This window comes from Hypomesus nipponensis, chromosome 19 (genome assembly GCF_054491055.1).
Source record: "Hypomesus nipponensis isolate SF chromosome 19, ASM5449105v1, whole genome shotgun sequence".
NCBI lineage: Eukaryota > Metazoa > Chordata > Actinopteri > Osmeriformes > Osmeridae > Hypomesus > Hypomesus nipponensis.
In genome coordinates this window covers 5,424,915-5,447,648 of record NC_140379.1, presented here as the reverse complement: position 1 = coordinate 5,447,648, position 22,734 = coordinate 5,424,915, and the positions used below count along the sequence as shown (strand labels likewise).

The following is a 22,734-nucleotide window of genomic DNA, read 5'->3' as shown; positions in this document are numbered from 1 at the left end:
GTGCGTTTGTGTTCTTCACTGGACCGAGTGTTCCCGTGCGTATGACACCTGTTTACGTGCGTGAAGCGTGTCAGATTCGGGTGGGTTGTTCGTGTGTGTGTGAAAAGTACATGATGTACATATTATGAAGACTGTGTGAGCTTGCATGCGTGATGGTGTGGTCACGTTTTCTCTGACATGAGCGAGGCTACCTGTCTGTTCACTGGCCATGGCTGCTGTTATTCCAAACAGAGAGTCAAGAGAGGAAGAAGGAGAGACAGCACTGCCGAACTGTATAGCTGTTTTCTTTCATGTTGGGCTGCCTCTGTTCTTGGGCTGGGCTATGTCAAAAATCCCTAGAATGGCATTGCCTGAGGTATAATCATACAGCAGAATGTTAATCCTCTTGTCCTCTAAAACCAGCAAACTTGGGAACACAGCTACGCCGAAAAACAGAGTGGGGAGCCTGGGGAATAACAGTTGTCCTGTCAGGTAGCGTGTCGATGTTCCTTAGAACACATGAAGACACAAATTGAATACTGCATTGGCCTTTTGAACTGGGTGAACAAAGACAGGCAGATTCTTCAATTAAGGCTAGGAATTCCAGGTGCAAATGCACAACAATTCAGACATACAACACACACAAAAACACTTCTGGGAACCTTTCCAGTTTGTTACGAGGGCATCGAGCCTAATCAGATCATGCCTTCCCATCATCCACTCGAATCCATCAACCACGCCAACAATAGCACAATCCTGTCCGTCAAACCAATTTAATGTCAGGCGACCAACAAAGTCGTTAACCGTGAATGCATGCATGCAAAGAGCCGTTTGGCAGGTGACTGCGGGCAAACATGCGGGGAGCAGGAACAAACAACAATGTATGTGTGTATGGGTAAACACCCACCATGAATCAGCAATAAACAATATCAAATGTTGTGTTTGTTTTGGGCCGTGGGATAACATTGAACTTTTTGCAAGACAGAGAGACAGAGAGAGACAGAGAGAGACAGAGAGAGACAGAGAGACAGAGAGAGAGAGAGAGAGAGAGAGAGAGAGAGAGAGAGAGAGAGAGAGAGAGAGAGGGAGAAAGGTGGGGGTTAAAAGAAACTGCACCCTAGCTCCAGTTTGAAGGAAGCTAAGCTCAGGCTATGGCTCTTACCATGTGATCCCCAAGCTGTTTGTGATCTTGGGTTGGCATCATGTGACCCCCTCCCTCCCTCCCTCCCTGGGTCTCTGTCTGTCACAAACATCCCTGACCTAACGGGGAGGTTGGAGAGACCAGCCTGAGCAGCTTTCTGCTTAAGTGAGTCTGCACTGCGCTTCTCGTAAAAAAAAAATATTATATGAGAAGCTCCTCCCTGGTCAGCAAGCCTCTCTTTAAAACCTCTCTGTCTCACTCACACACACGCACGCACACACACACACACACACACACGTGTGTGTGCAAGAAAACACACACTAAGAAGGCTGTTTGGCCCAACGGACGGCATCTCCAGTCTCCTTCAGTATGTTTTTGTGAGGTAAAATGAGGGAGGGAGAGGGAGCGGGGGGCATATGCGTACTCCACTGTTTACTACCGCCAACGCTGAGCGGCTCGAGAGCGACCGAGAGAGAGCACATTAAATACAGGAGGTGTGCCTTCCGACTAGCGACATGCCGTAGGTTAAAGTCTACGGACTTTAAATCCGCTACTGCACGTGTTTAGCCGACTAGGGGAGTCGTTTTTACAGTTGGTGTAGAGTGGCTGACCACCATTCCTCCATAAATGTCCATATGGTCAAAAACGAAATCTTAAGAAGCACACCACAGACAGACAACACTGTCTGATAAGCACAATTGACAGTGAATCATGGGATAGGGTTATAGATCAGGTTACTTATAGAGTAAAGAAAATATAAAATACGTGGAGAAAAAAAAAAAAAAAGGTAAAAAGGAAAACTCCCATGTCTGTAGTTAGAGGTTGTAAAGAGAGAGCAAAACAAAATGCTCATTGGTATGGTATGCTGAACCACGCATCAACAATCACAAAACAGACAAGCCTCTACAACCCACAACACTTCAAAAACAAATATTTAGAGCTGTCTGAATTATAAAACGCAACACCAATTTAACTGCCACAGAGACATCCAAATGTCTCCCTCTACCTCACACACTGTTGACAGCGTCTAAAAAGATAAACACTGCATTCGCAGTGCTGACCTGCTGTTTCTCCCTCAGTCCTGCTCCGCAGCCGCACACAACTCCACTCCACGTTTCCCAGCTTGCCCTGCTACAAATAATTCATACAGGTCCTCTGCTATCATTCTAAATAGGAGCGCATTGTAACAGAGGAGAGGAAAAACTGATTCAGGTCATAGCACTAGCATAGGAAAACACCAGCTTTAGCACAAGCATGGCCTCCATTGAGGAAAGAGCAGCGTGTTTCATGGTTTCTGGTTATGCTGTCACTAACATAACTGTCTGAGGGAAGAGTGGACCATTTCTCTGCAAAACAGAGATTCTTAGTTTTCTGGTAATTTCATCGTCTAGACTTTCTCAAGCGAGCTCCAAAGTTGAAAAAAGCCTCTATGGTATGGAGCCCTCAGTCAGGCCCTGTGTATAGAGAGCTTGTTGTTCTCCCTGCATAGTGACAAAAACAATTCTCTGCCAATGGTGAGCTATTGCAGACATAATTAACGATGGGCATGTTGTTGACTTTGCTTTGGCCAATAGCTCGGCACAGACTTAAGAGTAGAACATTGATCCAGACGTTCTTCAAAAGCCACATCCAGTTGCCCTGCATGTGCACCGACGCTCCTATCAACTCGTACACAGTTGACTTGAAAAGACGTTCAATTTAAGGTTACGCTTTTGCAGTGCGAGAGAACCTCGCTCCGCAACGTCCGTGACAACAACCAGATCTGTTGTTTACGATAAAACACTGCGGTCATGTATCAGTATTCACATCGCCATGGAAACACTAGTCATGTAAGAGTAGACGACTGTTCAGCGTTGTGTGTGTGTGTGTGTGTGTGTGTGTGTGTGTATATAGGCTATGTATTCCAACAAGAATAGTCTATTAAAGGAAAGAGGGTTAGGAACATTGACAGAACAACCTGAATGAGTGAAGACAAGGGACAGCAGTGATCTCACCCTGCCGCTGGGATGAACAGCAGCCGGCTCGTCTTGAAAAGACGGTGTTGAACCTTGCATGCAAATTCAAAAAGCATTTCCACCAGCGTTTGGCAACTCATTTGGCTGTGTTGATCTTTCAGCCCGGGACTGTGAAGAGGGGAGCGGATCATGAAACCTAGCAACAAGCTCCGACAGGTAGAGAAGCTCAGACCTGGAGATGAGAGCCAGACTCTCTCCCACCTGGGAGGAGAGGTGGGGACAGGCACACTGACTTACGGGAACTCAGGCTGTGTCTTTGGGAAAGGCACTTCACCCTCCGGGGGGGAATGTCCCTGTACTTACTGTAAGTCGCTCTGGATAAGAGCGTCTGCTAAATTACTAAATGTAAATCCCACATTCCCAGGCTATCCCAAGGGATAAGGGATACATGGTCTCCCTGGCAAACAAGCCATTCGAGATGAAGGAACCACAGACGTCCAACAACTACAACCTACTATGGCCAAAATCATTAGCCAGTTGGCACCACTAGGTATTTATGAAGCACCTTCCCTTGTTGATACAGTATACCAAAAGTAAGTTGAGGAATCTCTACTTAACGTCATCTCGAATAATGACTTCAATTGCTTTGTTGGACTTGGAAGGCAGACGGACAAAGGTTGCATCGTGGTTGGTTCACTACTGCGATGTATGCTTGAGAAAACATGCCCCGCAATTAAACGCATCGTTGACTTTTATGTTTCAATATGCGCTCCAGAGCCAAGTTGGACATCCTTAATGCACGCTCATACAAGCCAGGCATCAAGTGGAAAAACACCCAATGCGTGAAGCAACAACACTTCGGCCGTCACAACAATGGCAAACTGTTTAACCTTGTAAACTTTGCAATGATTAAGGCAACTGGCGTTTTCTCGTCCTTCTGTTAATAAATAACTTCTCTTTTGACAAAGGAGACGGGGGGATGGGGGGGGGGGGGGGTGAAGGCATCGTATCTTAACTGACAGTCGAAAGTACAAAGGGGCGCTGCCAGCCTTTGAAGTGGGCGAGTGGTCTGGTGACAGCGTGGAGAAGGCCCTGCGAAGGGCCCACGCTAGGCTTCTGTGTTCAGGCATGCATGGCATTTTCTACCAGCGGTGTTAAAGGAGTACTTCCCTCCCCTCAAAAGTGTCTGTCCCCCCTTTCACTCACCCACGGCTCACGCGGCCATGTAATGGAGGCCCAAATCAATCCAGATGGCTGTAAAGAGTTGCCTTGTTATTGAGTTGGTGAGGGCTGAGGCAAGGCAGACTTCCCCCTGTAGAGGAGGGGACTCGAGTCCGGGAATGGATTTTTCCATTGCCAAAACGCTGCCCCTATTCAAATCTTTCCAGGCTCCATTGTAGGAGGGTTCTCCTTATAAGGCAGTGGGATCCTCTCATTGAAAGAAAAACAGATTGGTGGAAATCAAGTATGAAAATGAGGAAGGCCTGCAGCTACTGGAGATACTGTTGCTTCTCCATTCATGTGGTGTCCGTCAGGCGACGGGAGGGAAAACATGGACGACTGAGCTTTCTTCACTAGATCCTCCCATCATCAATCCTCCCAGTGCTTTGGAGATAGACAGCTGGACCACACAATACTACCGAGTATCAATATCTTGTTGTTATTTTCAGTGACCTATGCACTTTGTAAAGCTCCCTCTTGGAAGTCGCTTTGGATAAAAGCGTCTGCTAAATGAATAAATATGCAAAAATAGAAAGCAGCACCAATCAGCATTCGCAAAACTGCTAAATGCCAAGTTGTTAGGAAGAACACTGCATTTGGCTTATCATTGGTTTCACGCCTCCTAAATGGCAGGTTCATGTGCAGGTATGCACTCCAGTGGTCAAAGAGGAGGGATGGAGGGCCACATGCTGACCAGGTTGTCGTGCATTCCTGCCAATCCTTCTAGGTTGTACACAGATAGGAGTAGGTATGAAAACACTGGCCTCTTATTATTTCTTTTCAGTCCACAGTGTCACCGCAGCCCTCTGCCTTATTCATTCAGGACTCTGCAGGTTGAGCTGAAGCCTCTTTCATCACGACTGATCTCTGGCTGCCACAGACCGGAGAAAAACAGGTTGCAATTGCTGGCACAGAATGTTCTTTCTCTCCTTTTTTCCTTCCTTCCAGCCCCCCCCACCCCACCCCGCCCCGCCCCCCCCCTCCTTCCCGCCCCTCCTCTAAAATGAGTGCGAGACAGAGCACCACCCCACCGTCCATGGTCCTGTAATGTAAAGCAACATGCCTTGGTTGAGTTTTACAAGACCCCTGCCTGCCTAGGGAGGGAGTGAGACAGAAAGCTGCAGTGTGTCAACTTTTTTTTCGTTCACCCCCACCCTCTTTCTCCCTATCTCTCTCTCACTCACTCACTCACTCACTTCCTCTCTCTCTCTCGTTCTCGCTCGTCTCCTCTCTCTCTTTTATCTCGTTCTCTCTCTCTCCCTCACCACCACTGATGACCTTTCAGATTCTCTAGGCTTTTGGGTGGATTACAGCACGTATCCCTGGGTGCAGTGAACCAGTAAATGTGGAATTAAGTTTGAGGATGTCACTTAGCAGGTTGTTACTCTGCATTGGGGCCTACGGTAGCAAAATACATGAACTGAACATGTGAAATCAACAGGGGAGAGGACATGTCTGCTGAATTGACGGCTCAACAAAAAAAGCATTATTTTAAACAGGCTGCACTGGGTCTAGACAAAGGGACAGTCGTATTAGTAAGGGATAATGTATAGAATGCCGGTATGGAACGCCGATAATGTATATCCCGCTTATTACACGGCTACTTGCCAACAAAAATAACTTAACAGTGTGTCTTTTTACAATTTATTTGTTACCATTTGTAGTGTTGATCAACATAGAAATATTTCACCAAAGACGTTGAACTTCATAGACGTTGAACATTCTTTAGGGTTCAAATCAGCTGACGTCACTAAGCAACGGAGTACGAGTGCTACGAAAGATGTGAATCTGAGGCAAAAAGTCCACTTCCCTTGACAGCAGTCAGTTATTCATAGCAACGGTCTGTTATAAAAAAAAATTGAATTCTTTACAATATAATAAAGCCCCCTCCTGTTCTCTTAGCACCAGTCACCTCCAGTGCTCTCTCTCTCCCACTAGTGGGGCACCTTCCATGAGGCTGGCCTGTCTGAGGGAGAGGTCCTCTCTGTGGCTCCAGGACCTGTTTCTGGATCCTGCTGGTTTGTGGCTTGTGCCTTGTGTTCCCGAAGACAACGGCTAGTCTAGTGATCGCATCACATCCTCAACATAACAAGCAACATAAAGATCCATCACTTTTTCCCAATTGCAGTCTTTGGAAGGGGCGAGGCAGACAGATGCGTGTCTACACACACACACACACACGCACTCACACACACACACACACACACACACACGCACACACACCTCTAAGGAGGAGGAGTCTGGAACAAAAAGAATGAGTCATGGAAAAGTAGTGGATTTAAAGAAAAGAAGGAAACTATTTGTGATGACGGAGACAAAGGCAAGGAAACTCTTTCCCATGACACCTGGCCTCGCTCCACTGCCTGGATGTCAGCAGGGGGGGTTTCCAGGTGGGTTCTCTCATTAGCAGGGTTCATACCTGAGCACGGTGGTATCGTTGGTGGTGGTGGTGGTGGTGGTGTTGTCGCCTGTAATTGACAGTGAGCATGCTTCTGAGCTGTGCTGTTCCCCTCTCTGCCTGCTTGCCTGGGCCCAGAACCCCCAGACTCATTTGCATCCTGACTGTTAGCGAGTCGTACTAATGAGACTGCTGCCTGGCTGTCTTGTAGTCTAGTCTAGTCCTAGGGTGACATCACGTCACCTGCCGCTCGTCAGCCGTGAAACCCAAAGTGTCACAGACACCGTAGACCGCCAGTCCTACTGGCAACAATTCGGAACTTCCAAAATGGCACTGCCGCCACACAATTGAAATTAAAACGGGGTGATTATGTGATATTTACACGGAGTCCTTCGGGCAGCGTAAGTATTTATTTTTTTCCCCCACTTGCCCCCCCCCCGTTCAATTTCATGGTTCTCGAGTAGTGTCATGGTAATGAATGAGTGGCTCTACAGGGGCCGAAACATCGCAGGCATATTTTACCCTGTCACACCACTCCAGAGCTTAGAGTATGGCTGGCACAACACCAACATTCACATTGGAAATCCACCACCAGTGATCCCTAATCTCAATGACACAAATTGCTAAACGCCCGCATTTTCCTCAAAAGCAGGTGAAATTGTGCACGTAATAAACCATGTGAACCTACCAAAGGAAAACTATTTACAACATGTGATAATGTCAATGTTAATAACCTACGGACATTCAGCAGAACAGTACCAGCATGCTCAAATTGCAGTTACAGTGATGACTGTGTGTGTGTGTGTGCGCGCAAGACATTTGGTGTAGTTGTAGGTCCCTGTGTGTGGACTGGTGCAGCCCGTGTGCGCTGGCACAGCTGTGCCCCTGCTCTGCACTGGGTCTCCCAGCTCCACATACAGCAGGCCAAGTAATGCCAAGCTGTTGGCTTCTCTGCCATGGCTTGTGGTAGCAGCCCCTTTGTTTTTTTTTTTTGTTTTTTTTACTGCTGCTTGTTTTACTCTGGAACATTGGGAATGTGTTTGTAACCCCTCCAAATCCCTAACCAGCGTAGAAAAACAACTGGTTGCGCCTCTCATTTAACCTCTGTCGATGGCACTCACAGTGTTTTCCCTCAACACTTCCTTTACACAAGTTTTTCTCAGCACACCTACACTGTGCTGGTGACCTAAACATCAGGCACGAAAGTGACACACACACTCATGGAATGATGAATGTTTACGTTGTCAAACCAAGGAGAAGCCAGGCTTCCAAAAACGTCCAAAGACAAAGTGTGAAATCAGTCGAAATTATAAATGAAATTATACTGAAACATACAATTGTACTGTGCTTATACATTTTAAAAGATTTTTTTAAAGATTTAACGATGACCTAAGTCCTGAAAAGAAGAAGAAAAACACAGGGAATGACTCAAATTAGCAGGGTACTAAATTACAGCGCCAAAAAGGCATGGAGGACCACTGTTAGATTTAACAAGAAATCCCATCTAATCTTTCAGTCAGGGAAAGGGAAGTGCCTGTAATTACTGTAAGTCGCTCTGGATAAGAGCGTCTGCTAAATGACTAAATGTAAGTGAGAACATGCTGTGTTCCAGTCACTATGACCAAGGCCCTGTGACGCTCTACTTCCCAGCACTTGCTGAGTATATATGTATATATGTATATATATATATATATATATATATATATATATATATATATATATATATATATATGTGTGTGTGTGTGAGTGTGTGCGGACAGCCGATTTGGATGGTAAGCGACAGCTGAAGGTCCACAAACCATACTTCTGACCTCCAACAAGAGGTTATAAGCATGTGTCCCTTTTACTGCTTGTTTCCACTGGGGAAACTTTGTTCCCAGTTGCCTACCACTCCCCGCCCATGGCCTAACAGGCTTCTCAATGGGGACCATGTGTGTGAGGTTGGGGGACAATTCCCAACAACACAAACACAAAAATAGGTTGGAAGCACTCAAGTTTAACAAAGACAATATCCCTATTCATACCTCCCCCCATGTTGTCCTATTCCTGGTAGTGTTTTGAAGTTTCTACTTCATTAAACGGGGAGGTCACTGTGGTGGAAAATCTCCAGTGTTGCAACAGTCTCAGACTGGGGCGAGCAGGAGGAAGGCTGGAACAGCCACCCGCTGAGAACCCTCATTCACTGGACAGTTTACAATCAATCCCAGTCATGCATTCCTCGTGGCCCTCGAGAGGAACAGTGTTTCTGCGGGTAATATTTAGGACCAGTGTCCTTGACCAGGCATAAGAAGAAACATCAGAATCAGAATTGGTGTTTATTCGCCATGAAAGTTTGCACAGACAAGGAATTTACTTTGGCAGGAGAGCCTACCTAGACATATGGATCCGATCCATCTCAACTTAACAACAAGGAGCATGCCAATAAAGAGTGGAATTGGAGGATGTCTGCCATCTAGGGTTTAATCTCAAATTCAAGCAGAGGCTGATGGCAAAACAACTCAGCTCAAGTAAGAGAGGTAGCATGAGCATGGCTACTCCCACACAGTCGGATGAAGCGCTGTAATGATGACTGACTCACACCCCATCTTGGCTTGGATTTTACATGCAGGTTGTGACCCATATTTCCAAGATTAGAAGAGGTAATGGGTAGGAAGTGTAGACCTGGGTGGAGGAGGGGAGGGGAGGGGGGGGGGGGGACGGAGGGAGGGAGGTTGTGCATCGGGGGCGGGGGGGATAACAGGAAGAAGAGCCTGTTCCGTCGTGAGTAAACGCGGGGCGGCTTAAGAGCGATGAGGGGCTGAATCACAGGGATTGATCCCTGTACCAGACTGGTGTCTCGTCATCGCGGGCTGAGCAGGGACGCCTGGGTGGAGGGAGGGAGTGAGTCACTACCCTCAGCCAGTCTGCTGCCAGATTAGCCCTCATGGGGATTAGGGAGGGGAGCGAGTCAGGGCTTGGGTGCTTGGCTCGGGTGAAACGTCGCCCCGAACATAGAAACAACAACACCACCACCACCACCACCACCAACGTCTGCCGGACGTTTCTCTGCCGCGCAATGCGGCGTCTCCACACACGTCCAGGAGAGTAAAAGGAGGACTGATTCAGAACAGGAGGGGGGCGGGGGCCGTCTCGGTACACCCGAGAGTGCAAGAGAGAAAACAACATGGCGTGTGAAGCCAGCCCAAACGCAGGGGCTACACTCCTACATTCCAGGGAGTCTCAAGGTACTGGCAGGAATAAGCAAACAAAAGAAACTTCCCAGAGTCCCAAGGGGGCCAATAGAATGTGCATGAGAGGAGAGGAGGATGAGGAAGGAAGAGACATGAACATGAGCGGAAGCTGCAGGAAGTCGTTGGGCCCACACGTCAAACACAAACTGCCATTAATGATTGAAGTCAAGTGCCTTTGCTCTTTTCAAAGCAAACAACTGCTTCCCCGAGTTCCGTTTTGCAACACACAAAGCCATGGGGGGATTTTTTCTACTTCTTTTAAGAGGGAAAAGGCTGCATTGTAGGGGTGGGGTGGGGGATTCATGTAATAATTTGGCCTTTAATGATTCTAAATTGATGCACAAATTCCAAAATTATACTTTGAGAAGCATCCAGTTCACATGCTTTGGTGGCTAGTGTAGAAACAAAGCTGGATTACTAACTAAATTAACTAGTTTATAGGAGTTATTTATATACATTCACGAGCTAGACTAATCTTTCAGTGGCATATGACTCGGTTATATAAAATAAAAAAACATGTAAGCTTACTGTCATACTCTAAAATTCCTCAAGACCAAGATCGAGTTTAGACAAAAAATAATAAACAACTCTTTCAGTGTTGATATTCAACACTCCATAGCATTGTGATAGGGGTCATTCTACACCAACCAACAAATAAGAACGGCGATGAACCACAGTTGCAATGTAGAAGAATCCAATCCCGTCTCTGTCGACGCAGCCCTGACAAGAAGGTAACTGCCCCGCCCATCACCGCCCCCCCCCCCCCCCCTTCCGAAAACCTCCCTTCTCTGGAAGAAACTAGAGCTTGTTGTGGTGTCGCCTGAGACCTCACACAGCTCCCAGACGAATGGCTGAGCACGGCAGCGGGCTGCCAGCAGGGGGACTGGGGCCTTGGCTGAAACAACAGCCAGCTGCTCCCCAGCTCTAATAGACACACGCGCACGCACGCACGTAAACTGACGACCTCTTAATCACCACTGGCATTGTTATCGTCGCCTTCAAGGGAGAATACAAAAAATACAGCGATATTGTCGGATAATTAGGGCTTAAGGAAATGTTGAACCCATTTCTAAATTATTTGTTTGTTTGTTTGTTTCCCATGACAACAAATATCAACAATTATCCACAAACTGGAATCTTCTAAATCCTATTGTATGGTTCATGATCATCTCGGAAAAATCTCAAATGATTTCTCCGAAGCAAAGAACAGAAACACACTATAACAATCCATGAGAATGGTTTGACACTCAAGCGGGTTTACAGTTGCTCTAAACATGGAAAACATCTAGCATTTCTTTGCAGGTTCCATTTCTTTTGAAAGTACTTTGACACTAAAGGAGGGAGGAGGGCATGTTATTCTGCCCCAGATCCTGTGGGGTTTGGTAGTCAGTGGCATCTGGGGGTACTCCAGTGTGCACGCAACACCCCTTTGCTGGAATCCACACTTCCTTTCATGTGCAAAACATCCATGTGTGGACACATCCATGCAACGTCATGCTGCCAAAATCCTTTTACCAAAGTCTTTTGTGCTTACAAGGAATTGTTTCCCACCCTATCCACCAGGCCAAGCACGGGATACCTGCCACTGCTACAGACTGTGTACATTTGGTTTGAAAATGAAAAACTGTATCTGGGACGATTCATGATTCACGACTCATGAAAAGAACCCACTTATCTAGGGAGTGGCAAATTGTAACTTCTCTTGGAAACAATGTGCAGCCTTGCACTGTAAATGCTGAGAAACAGGGAAACATTTTGGCCTGAGGGTGGTGTAGAACAAACCCATTCCTCAATAGTGTAATTCAAAGATGAAGTCATTTCAAATAAGCTAGACACGTGGACATCTATGGTGCCAGAAAAAAATGTTTATTCCATTCTCAGCAATGGTAAAAAAGACAGAACTGCCAATCAGTGTTTTCCCAACTGCGCTGAGATGGATAGAGCTCAATACAAAGTACCTGGGAAGCGATAGCCTGGCCATTCAAAAGTTATCAAACTTTGTTAAATTGGAAACCTTGCTTCTGCAGTGCCTGGGAGTTTTCAGCCGTGACTGGTTTTCACTCACCCTCATTAGAACCAGTGCACCTTCACTCTGCATCTCATTATCTCCAGTCTGCATCTCCCCTAACTGTGGGAACTCACCTGAGCCAGCACATTCTGCCTTTTTAACAGCCCCATATCTCTCAGTCAGTGAGAGACACCAGACAACGGTGGGCTGACCTGAGGCACAGTCACAATCAACCACTCATGACAGCCCAGTCAGCCAGCACGCCGCACACACAGTCTCTCTGGCAAGGTCAGTTGAGGCCATTAGGAGAGTATTTTCGATGCGTGCTGCGGGCGGGCGTCCTGGAAAAAAAGTTGACCATCACTGCGTAACAACTTGGCTAATTTAACCACTCCCGGCCTGGGAGTCACTATGGCTTGCTATAGATCATCCAGCTGAGGGGAGGGGGGGGGGTCTTGGGAGACTGGTACCCAGGTGGCAGGCAGGGTACCCAGGTGGCAGGCAGGGTACACAGGTGGCAGGCAGGGTGCACAGGTGACGGGCAGGGTGCACAGGTGGCGGGCAGGGTACACAGCTGGCGGGCAGGGTGCACAGGTGGCGGGCAGGGTACACAGGTGGCAGGCAGGGTACACAGGTGGCGGGCAGGGTACACAGGTGGCGGGCAGGGTACACAGGTGGCAGGCAGGGTACACAGGTGGCGGGCAGGGTGCACATGTGGCGGGCAGGGTGCACAGGTGGCGGGCAGGGTGCACATGTGGCAAGCAGGGTACACAGAGTGTCTGACCAGGCGGAGGGCAGTACGAACAGGAACAGGCTCTTCCCACAAGTACAAACTGCTGCTGTAATGATGCCCCCAGGCGTTGGTTAGCACAGACTGTGCTCACACTCACACAACTGCCAAATCAGCTGATGAAAACAGCACAAAGGAAAGGGGGGAAAGGGCAGACGTCTAGACATGTCAGGCTGATGAAAGCATGTCAGTAGCCCAGAAGACAGTGAAGAGAAAAGACTCCAGTCTTGGTTTCAGTACAGCAGGTGACGGCTGTTGCGAGTTGAGAAATCGTTTTTTGTTTTTTTAATCAAATTATAAAGAGCACCATGCCGCTGGCTGACAAAGTTTAAATTTAGAACATCCAACTGTAACACGTTCGTATTTAGTGCTGTAAAAAAATGGAAGTACTGGGTGGCTAACGTCTAGTGATTCATCCAAAGGTTAGATACTGAGCCAGCTGGCAGCGCTTAATAAACGCACACACACGACAACGGGCAAGGGGAGAGGACGAGACTGTGGCCGCGGTCCCCATGTGTCACCCGGGTCTCTCATTACTACGCAAACTATGTGGAAGCACATGCTGTCACCACAGGAACAGGTGCAATGGGCAAGGAGGGGTGGGATGTGACCAGGGCTTGCAACTAACCCCCCCCCCCCCCTTCACTGTCCCAGTACCGTCCTGAAGTGCAAAATAAACCGTCCCAAACTGAACTTGACCTGTCCCAAAATGTACATTCTTGTGTTCATTCTTGACATTCTGACATGGGTGTACGTAGGTTATTTGCCACACTATTTAAGTAATCCATACATTTGTGGGGCTCAAATGAATGTCTGAATTTCAATGTAAATACATACACAATAGTCACTTGACTGTATCATTCACATAAATTGTAACTTGAAATAAACAAGATGAATCTGTTGGGGGGGTGAACAAAGAGGAGAAAAACAAGGTTGAACTTGGGAGCAGACAAACCCTTTGAGACCCTTCCCCAGACACAACAAACCCTGTAGAGACTAAGCAGTGTCTTGCTGCAACGGCAACACACCAACTGACCCCGCACTCTCTCCACCCCTTCCCGCTCTCTCCCTCCCTCTCCCTCTTCTCCCTCTCATTCATAAAATGGCCGCTTAACAACTCCAGCTGCTGACATGGGATTTATGGATAAAGGGTTGAGGCACCGTGGGGACAGGGAGAGGGGAGGGATGTTTTCATTTTCCCCATTTCCTTTTTTCTCCTTGTTCTATACATGTCTATGCCTGTGGACATATTATTTTCATCACTCATCTGAATAGTTCAACTCCATCTCCTTCAGGGCTGTAACGGCAACAGAATTTTAAACTACTGCTTTTGTTATGTCGGTTCATGACCCTGTAGGAGAAGATTACTAAGTTGGGCACATACACTATCTAGTTACAGCGAGAGTGTTCTCATATCGTTATCATTTGTAAGAAAAAAACGTTTTTAATTAACAAAGATGTTTTTTCCCGACAACCCATTTAATGTCTAAGGGGGTTAAAACACAAGAAGCCTAATAGCCCACGCAATTTCAGTTTGTACGTCAGTCCACAATTGATTATGTTTAAGCCCTACCAGCACCTACCAGTGCAATTAACAACTATTCTATTCATCCCCAAATAAATATCCAGAAATATTCCTTTATCCCTCGTAGTGCTCATGCATAAACATCACACTTGAATGGCAATTAACTGTTAGTACAGGGGGCTAAATCTGTACTGAGAGCACATCGACCTGTTTGGTGTCCTGGTGACAGGGCCTTAATCCATGTGATCAATGGCCTTACGGCCGTGCTCCGCTGGGACAGTGCTAGGCCCGCAGGAACAGCACTACTCGACTGAGGCTTTGCCCCAAGTATGACCTCCACTACCATGCATCTGTGAGGCAGGTTCCCAAACATTGCATTCAGCACTGTCTTGCATCAAGCATTCAGCCATCGCTTCCACGTCCACACATTTTACATTTTGGTGTAAAAATATTTTTATTTGGGGTTAGGATAATATGATTCTAAATGTAACTACTAGGTGGCTTCTGTATCAGTATAGCCTATTACAGCATGGGTATAATACATCTGCAGTAGGCCGAGGATTTCTTTTTCATATCCAGAAGCGTGGCTTATTTACGAAGTGTGGAGCCTGAATCTTTGAGTGGTAGATGGAATAGACAGCAGAGCCGGGTAGCGCACGTACACAAACACAGATACGCAGGCACAAATACACACACATACACATTCACGAAGCCGTATAAATATTTTAAGTACTAATTATGGCTGGGTCAGGCGAATAGAGGCAGGGGGCAGCTCTGTGTGTTTTTCATGAACGAGAAGAAGGGGATGCCGGGAAGCGTGTCAACAGAATAGTGGGTCACAACACATTAAAAAAAAAGCAGTTTTCAGCCGTAAGGAAAGCGAGCAGAGTTCCAAAGCCTTTGTAGGCCCCAGTGAGGTCACACAGGTCCCTCTGTATGGGGGAAACTGGGTCGCTTGTTCGTGTCACACTCGGATGAGGTGAGAGAGGGGCCTTGGTGGGGAGCCTAGCCAGAGCAGAGGCACCCCTTTACCCCTGAAATCGACTCTCCTGCCATATACCTCAGCCCACCTCCTCTCCCCTCAGCCCACCTCCTCTACCCTCAGCAAATAAACTGGTAGCATGCCAGGTCTGCAAATCTATTCAAAATGTATTATGTTAGAAATAGCTTACCACTTTTACCATCTATGAAGATCTCTGTTCTGTGAGGCAATAAGACGTGTGCGCCCAAAAACACACAAACACACACACACACGTCACTGGGGACTGCGCCCATGGTTCTGCTCTCAGCCCACCCTGCAGTCTGTTTCACTGACTGCGACATCTCCACACACTCACCATTCTGCCCTTACTGGAAACAAAGGGGACATTCACTCACTCCATTGAGAAGTCTGCATGACTGAAGATCATTTATCCCGACAGCTAATCTTTCTACCTCCCAAACAGCCCACAGGGGGAGCGAATGCTTCCAGTATGAGTGCAGTCAGGGACATCATCCTCCCTCTCATAAGCTAGTGCCATCTCAGGTCTTACTACAGATGCTCTGGAACATCGCCACAATGCATTTTTCTATCAGACACGACAATTGAAAGGTCTGTCAGTATTTATGGTGTTCCTGTTTGGTTGTGGCGACATAGTTCAACAGATAGATCCATCACTGGAGGCAAACGGCGTGTCACTGAGGTTTAGTGTCTATGCGGCAATTTCTCTCTCATGTAATGTCATTAGCCATGGGGGAAAAACCCCTGGTTCAATCAAGCTGGGAAAGAGCAACCAAATGGATTGTGTCTGCGTTGACTCGATACTGCAATTTCTGCTTCATCTTTTCGGACTTTAAGCCTTTTCCTAGCAGATAATTCTACTGCTCCGAGCAGGTGAGGGGTATATCCATCAAGAGAGAGCATGACACGTCTCAACCTACTTGTTGTCAGCCTGTAAGACTGTGGCCCTATGGCATTACCAGTGTCTACTATCTGGGGTGATACCAAATAGGTATCTGAAAATATGGAAACCTGGCTGCCCCGACTCGACAAGTTTGTCAAGGTTAGGATGTGGAATAATCTTCGGCTCTTGGCTTAAATACTACAACTTGGCATCAGTTGTGCTATTGTATGGTTGCTGGTTTGGAGATCAAAGGACTGTTGGACCCTCTCCACCCTGTCTGAGTAAGCTCCAGAGGCTTGAGCGACTAAGAGGTTTTTTATTAAAGAGCAGGAGAGCTTCCTGGTGATAATTACAGCTTGTGTAGATGCTATAAATCCTTCCAATAGGATTTCTGAGGTGGAAGCGGAGAGAGAAAACACTGATCATTTAGCGTATCACTCCTTGGTGAATCTTGTGCTAAAGTATCTCCAGATGAAAGTTGGAGTCGGTGGGAAAACGGAAGCGGCGTGAACTGCAGCTTGCCCCTCGAAAGGTTCCCTCACATCGTTGATGTTCGTCGCAATTAGAAATGCTAACAGAAAATTGATCCGTTTCTTTCGCAAAATGAAAACAAGACTCCCTTGCACACTTCAGCGCTGCAGTATGATAGCTGAGGGGAGTGGGAGGAAAAGGCAAGGTTAATAGAGCTCTGGCTCTATGAGGTGTGAAACTGCCACTCTGTGTTAATGGGCACATTCTCACGGGAAAGACCGGACTCCCCTGAGACTACAGAGTGGTCATGTGCTTCCGCTGAGTTCTGCGCTGTTGCTCAGAGCCGCAAAGGCTAGGCTTTCTCCGCCGCCACAGGCCTGTGGTTAGTCCATCTGGACACGGGGCATTGGACTCCTGAAGCCAGCCCTGGAAACATGTTCATCCTGCCACAACAACAATGTGGATCCTGGACACCGATAACCCACAATCCCATCCCCATCAAAGAAAAGTCACACAAAAAACAACATTATTATAAACAGACTATAGTTGACTCGAAAGAAAGTGTCATTGGAAACAAGCCCAGAGGTTCTGAATTAATACTCAGAATTTATTCACAGGTGGCAAAAACTGAAAAAGATAAGAATGAAATGCCAGTGGGAATAACTTGGCGTTCCAGGAAAGACTAAAGAGATATGAGGTAATTAGGATAACAAGAAATTCTGTGCCAGACACTTCTGTTACTCTGCATCTGTTCCTCAAATCTTCATGTTCAGAAAAGCGCTTCTGTTCTGTGCCCTTTGTGAAGTGGCATCATGAATAGAGTATCACATTTCCCATCTCCGAGTCCTTCCAGTAATCTAGCTATATTGGCAAAACTGGTTATCTGCAAACAAAATACATTCTTAACCCTCCCCCCAAAGCCAAAAAACCCAACACAATCAAAACATGGATCCCTCCAGGTGCATCAAGAGAGCAGGTATCAAAGAGTAACATGCTGACAGTACAATGTACAGATGAACTTTCAAGTTTTTTTACCAAGCATGCATGTTCCATTTGGGTGGAAAAAGTGAACTCAGAACATGACCAGATATCTTTAACATTCCAGCATCTTTGATAGGCTGCTTGTTTTGTATCTTGCAGAATATCTCAAATCTGTGGAATTTCTTGGAAATGCCAACTAGAAGAGGCTTAGGGCAAGATTAACATTAAACCCTGAGTAGCTTGACCTAGCAAGCCATACTAATGAATAGAATAGCTTGAATGACAAAACATAAAATGTTGTGTTTCCAACATATGTTGTTTATCTTATATTGTCTATGACCTGAGATAGAACCTTAGCTTGCCTTCAGTTTCACACTTTATTGCAATGAACCAGGCATGTAAGGATGCCAAATGTAGTTAAACGTTAAGCTGTGGAGGTGGACTAATCATGGAGATTATTGAATCCCTGCTTGAAGTCTCTCCAATCTCTTACCTCAAGGTGAAGACCTATACAACACCAGTCCTGCTACAGGATATTGGGTAACCAACAGTTCAGAAGGAGAAGAGATTGAGGATGTGTACCTTTTTATTTTGAAGAGGTACGCTTACTGCATGGAAAAGAAAGAGAATCACAAAGGTTAGCCAAAAACGAAGGGACAGAAAAAAGACAGACAGGATTGCTTGTGAACCCCTAAGGCTTTCTACTGCCACCAAAGCTCATCATAATCGAATGTTGATAACTGTGCGGACAGTTACAGGGTACATGAACCAAATTACAGTGAGCAGTAAATACAGTCAAACCACAAAAGTTCTTTGGGGATTCCTGGAATGGGTGTGACAGTGAAAAAAGAAAAAGGGGAAACTAGTCATAGATGTGCTTGTTTCACAATGCCATCCCTGCAATTATAGTCTTTAAAAGTCACAACCCCATGGTGCTCTTCTCTATTTGTCCTTTAACTTTGGTGACAGCAAGCAATGAACCCACATTTAAAATGTCTCTCACTAAGTAAATTTAAGTGTTAGTCACATGTTGAAATATCAACAATATTCTTGTTATCTCCTCACCAAATACAATTGATACACTTAGCTTATCACGTCCAATGACAATGATCTTGTGACAATTGTTTTAGGGGAATTGCATAAACGTCCTGTATTGTTGTCTGCTAACATTTTACCTTACCTTTATCTTGGAAGATGTCGCAACGTGAAGCCAGAGGCTTCGCTTATGTGTGTGAAGTCACGGTGTTTGTGTGTGCGCGTGCATGTTTGTCAGGCACTGAAAGAAGTGGAACCCCAGTTCTGTCTCGCACTGACCTGGTCCTTGTGCCCAGCAATGAATCACAGGCTAGTGCACTGCCACGGACATGAAAAGACGTTGCGGTGCCCCATTATTAGGGGTGGGGGGAAGATTCGATCCACATTTGAATCGAGATTCAGTCTTTTAGCGATTTGCGAATGTAAAAAATCAATTTCATTGTATTTATTAATTTATTTATATGTTGTTATTATTATTATTATTATTTTTTTTTTACTAAACAATTTTTTGGAATTAAAAATCGCATAAAATGGTGAATCAATTTTTTTTTCGAATTCTGACCCCAAAAATCGAATCGAAAGGTACCAAACGATTCCTACCACATTATACACGTTCCAATCACTACAGAGACAAACTCCATTTTAGACTAGCCACTGCAACCCCAAACAGTACCCTCTCCCAAACCCTGGCCATTGTGCTGCATAACTCTGTTTCCATGACACTGCTGTTAGCTGATGCTATCTACATAGACAACAAGGGAGAGCCGCGCTGCAGGGCTGCTTCAAATGGAAAATAGCTGTGTTGTCGTTGAGGGCTTCTTCCCCGCCACCATTCTCTTGTCTGTTGGGATGACGGTTGAGATCTGGTTGACAGTAACGTGTTGGTGCACAAGCATCACACCTGTCAGTTCCTGTATGTGTGGCTTTCACTTTCTATGTTCTCCCTGGCTTTCGACAAACTCTCCGCAGAACATGACAGTCCATTGTTGGTGTTTCAAAGAGAGTCGGGATTAATATTTAAGACGTTTCCGTGAGCCCTCACGACAGCTGGAGTTCCACAATTTCCTTGGCTCTAGAATGTTCTGGAGTGAGAGACTAGGCTGGCAGGTGTCTCTGACTGAGCCTCGTGTCATCCCTCCACAGGCCAGGTCAACGGTCTTTCACTGCCACCTCATCTAATAGTTAGGAGCATCCACAGTCCAGCTGGCTGGCAGTTCACTCTTCAAATTAGCACCTCACAGCTATCTATCTCCACACCTCCTACCCCGGGTGAGATAATGTCCTTTAGCATTTAGAGTGGTACTCCCTGTCTCTTTTTTTGTTTGTTTTTGAAAACTCAACAGTAAGCTTGTGGTTTACAGAACAGTGTGGATATGATGATCGAGGTTCAGATTATCTATTTTAACAGGAAAACTATTCTTAGAATCGTCAGGGCGGAAATTCTCTAAAAGGCTTAGGCTAAAGGACGAACAGATATTAAATTTACCTTTATGACTCCTGCTATACAGGACAGGTTTAGTTCAATGGTGTGTCTCATTTGTCTGGTTCAGGTGAAAAGATGCACTACAACAACAAAGTCCTCTTTGGTGACAATATTCCTAAACACTGGAATTTCACTAAAAAAGGAAACACGTTTCTGTAAAAAACAGATTATCCTCTTGTCACATGAATGCCAGGCCCATACAGGTTATAAGAGTCATGACAGGAACTACTTGCAGGACTCAGTTTTGTCGTGTCACAGCCCAGCCAAAAGCCTACAGTACGCAACCCTGACTGTGGAGAGCCCCTCTGGGGACGATGATACCACCAAGGCTGGCAGTGTGCTTTAAATTAGGAGGCCAGCTACCTACTCTCTCTAAACCCCCTCAGGAACAGGAAATGCCCCAGAGACCAGTTACAGCTGACCACTGGAAGTCACATGAGAGGCAGACAGACAGAATGAAAAGGGAGGACAGAGGATGACAGTAAGACAGAAAATGAAAAAGAGCGAGAGACACACACACAAAGCTGTGAAATATTTCAAAACGGCTAAGGCTAGGAATCACTAGAATATACCAAATCTATACAAAGAGACGTGCTCTCTCTAGTGAGTGGCTTCACACCACCAGACCTCGGAGATCCCGTCATGTCAGAGCCAGCGGGCCGACGACAAGCGGGGAGACACCTGCGCCGGATGTGCCCCCCCTGTGAACCTTAACACCTGTCACACCTGCTTCCAGACCACGGAAACAGGGTCAAAGCAGCCTCACACTTCATCCTTCGGGGCTTCAGTTGCAAAGAGACCTGTCAGTCAATGGGTTGACTCAATGTGTGGGGTTCCTTTCAGTAGCTTTTGAAGACCTGAAGTACGAAGCCACACGATACAATTTGTTTGTTTCCTTACGAGTAGGCAAAGCGTGACGAGTCAACTATGTGGGCACTCCCTAACACACTGGGAATTACAGTAATAAATTAGGCCATCGAATGCATGCGGGTCCTTTCCGAGTTGTGTGTGTGCAACAGTCTGAGGTGAGTTGACCGAGCTATGAAGTGTTGAATGCTCTTTTTTAGTTCTGTCAGTTTGTGGCTGGGTCCACTCAGAATCACCCCCACTGGAAACTTGGCCACCAAAGGCATTAATCACAATCTTCTCTCAGAACCTTACAATTGCTGTCCAGAAGCAAAGAATATAAAAAATTCACCGAGCTATTGGAAGATTTCAGGAGGCCAAAGTATTGAAACACAATTGTACAGAAGATGGTGATGAGCCATTCTGGAGATAGTTGCGTGAATATGAATGTGGTTTATGTGTGTGTGTGTGTGTGTGTGTGTGTGTGTAATTGATGTCCTGACAAGCGCGGGAGGCTCCACAGACTAGAGTTTCAAAGGCTTTCTCTCCAGCCTGATTAATGAGAGAGGGGCTCTCCTCACACACAAATGGATGCTCAGATGAAAAGCGGCCCCTAATGCACCCCCCTGTCCGCTCTGGCCTACTCCATCAACACAGTCCAAACAAATGGATGTAGGCCTGCAGTCGGCAAACGCACGCACATCCACAAGTGGAGCCACACACACACACACACGACACGACAGAGTCACAGCCGCATAATTAAATACAAGCACAACAATTAAGACCTCCGCCAAAGAAGCACGCGAGCCACTGTTAGCGTCAAACAAACACGCCACTCAGAGACAAGCCCCCCGTAGCATGTGTCTTCAGTCGCCTTTGAGCTCCGGGAGAAGGCTGACTCGGGTGTTTCGAGGATACAAGTCATCAGGTGAATCCCTAGCCATTGACACCTTTAGATCCTACAGTACAGGCTGAAGAGAAGACAAATCGAGCTTATTCCTAAGCAGGGGCTATTATCCAACAAGCCAGAGACAGAGGGTACTTGCACCCTGTCCGGTTCAAACCTCTTTCTGTCCTCCTATCACATGAGCAGACGTCTGTGCTCAACACAAGTGAATGGGGCTGGATGATAAATACAATCCAATCAAATCTGAGAGTGGACAAGACGCCGTGGGGGAAATGGACTATGTGTGCCAATAGCCAGCATAACAGCAGGGAACGCAAAATGGCACACAATACCTGAAATGCAATGATAAGAATGAGGATCACATTGGGAAGAACAGTGGGGGAAGCATAGATCCTATAAGGTGTTTTGCCCTCCCTATAAGGTGTTTGCCCTCCCTATAAGGTCTTTTGCCCTCCCTATAAGGTCTTTTGCCCTCCCTATAAGGTCTTTTGCCCTCCCTATAAGGTCTTTTGCCCTCCCTATAAGGTGTTTGCCCTCCCTAAGGTGTTTGCCCTCATCAGAAGAAGCGCTACCACGACGGAACAGGGCATTAGCGGGCTTTGCGGTACAGAGTGTACTATCTCCAACTATATTTAACTGACACTAAGTCCTCCCTTGTCTGATGATGAAACAGCAAAACACTCGCCCCGATCCTCAATTAATCTCTAACCTTACTAGAGCCCATGTGACTAGAGTCACATCCGGTTTAAGGCTGCAAACTGCTTACTTTCACCTGTGGAATATCTCAGCTCAGACTGTAGGCTGCTTATCGTCCATCAATCCCCCCCCCCCACACACACACACATCACCCCTCACTCCAAGTCACCCCTCCTTTCCCTTCA

General features: G+C 46.5%; 1 protein-coding gene across 1 annotated transcript in view; it reads right to left on the bottom strand.

Moving 5' to 3' along the window:
• Window positions 1-22,734, bottom strand: part of LOC146246663 (insulin-like growth factor 1 receptor) — a 55,079-nt gene that overhangs the window by 20,044 nt on the left and 12,301 nt on the right. The window lies entirely within an intron of this gene.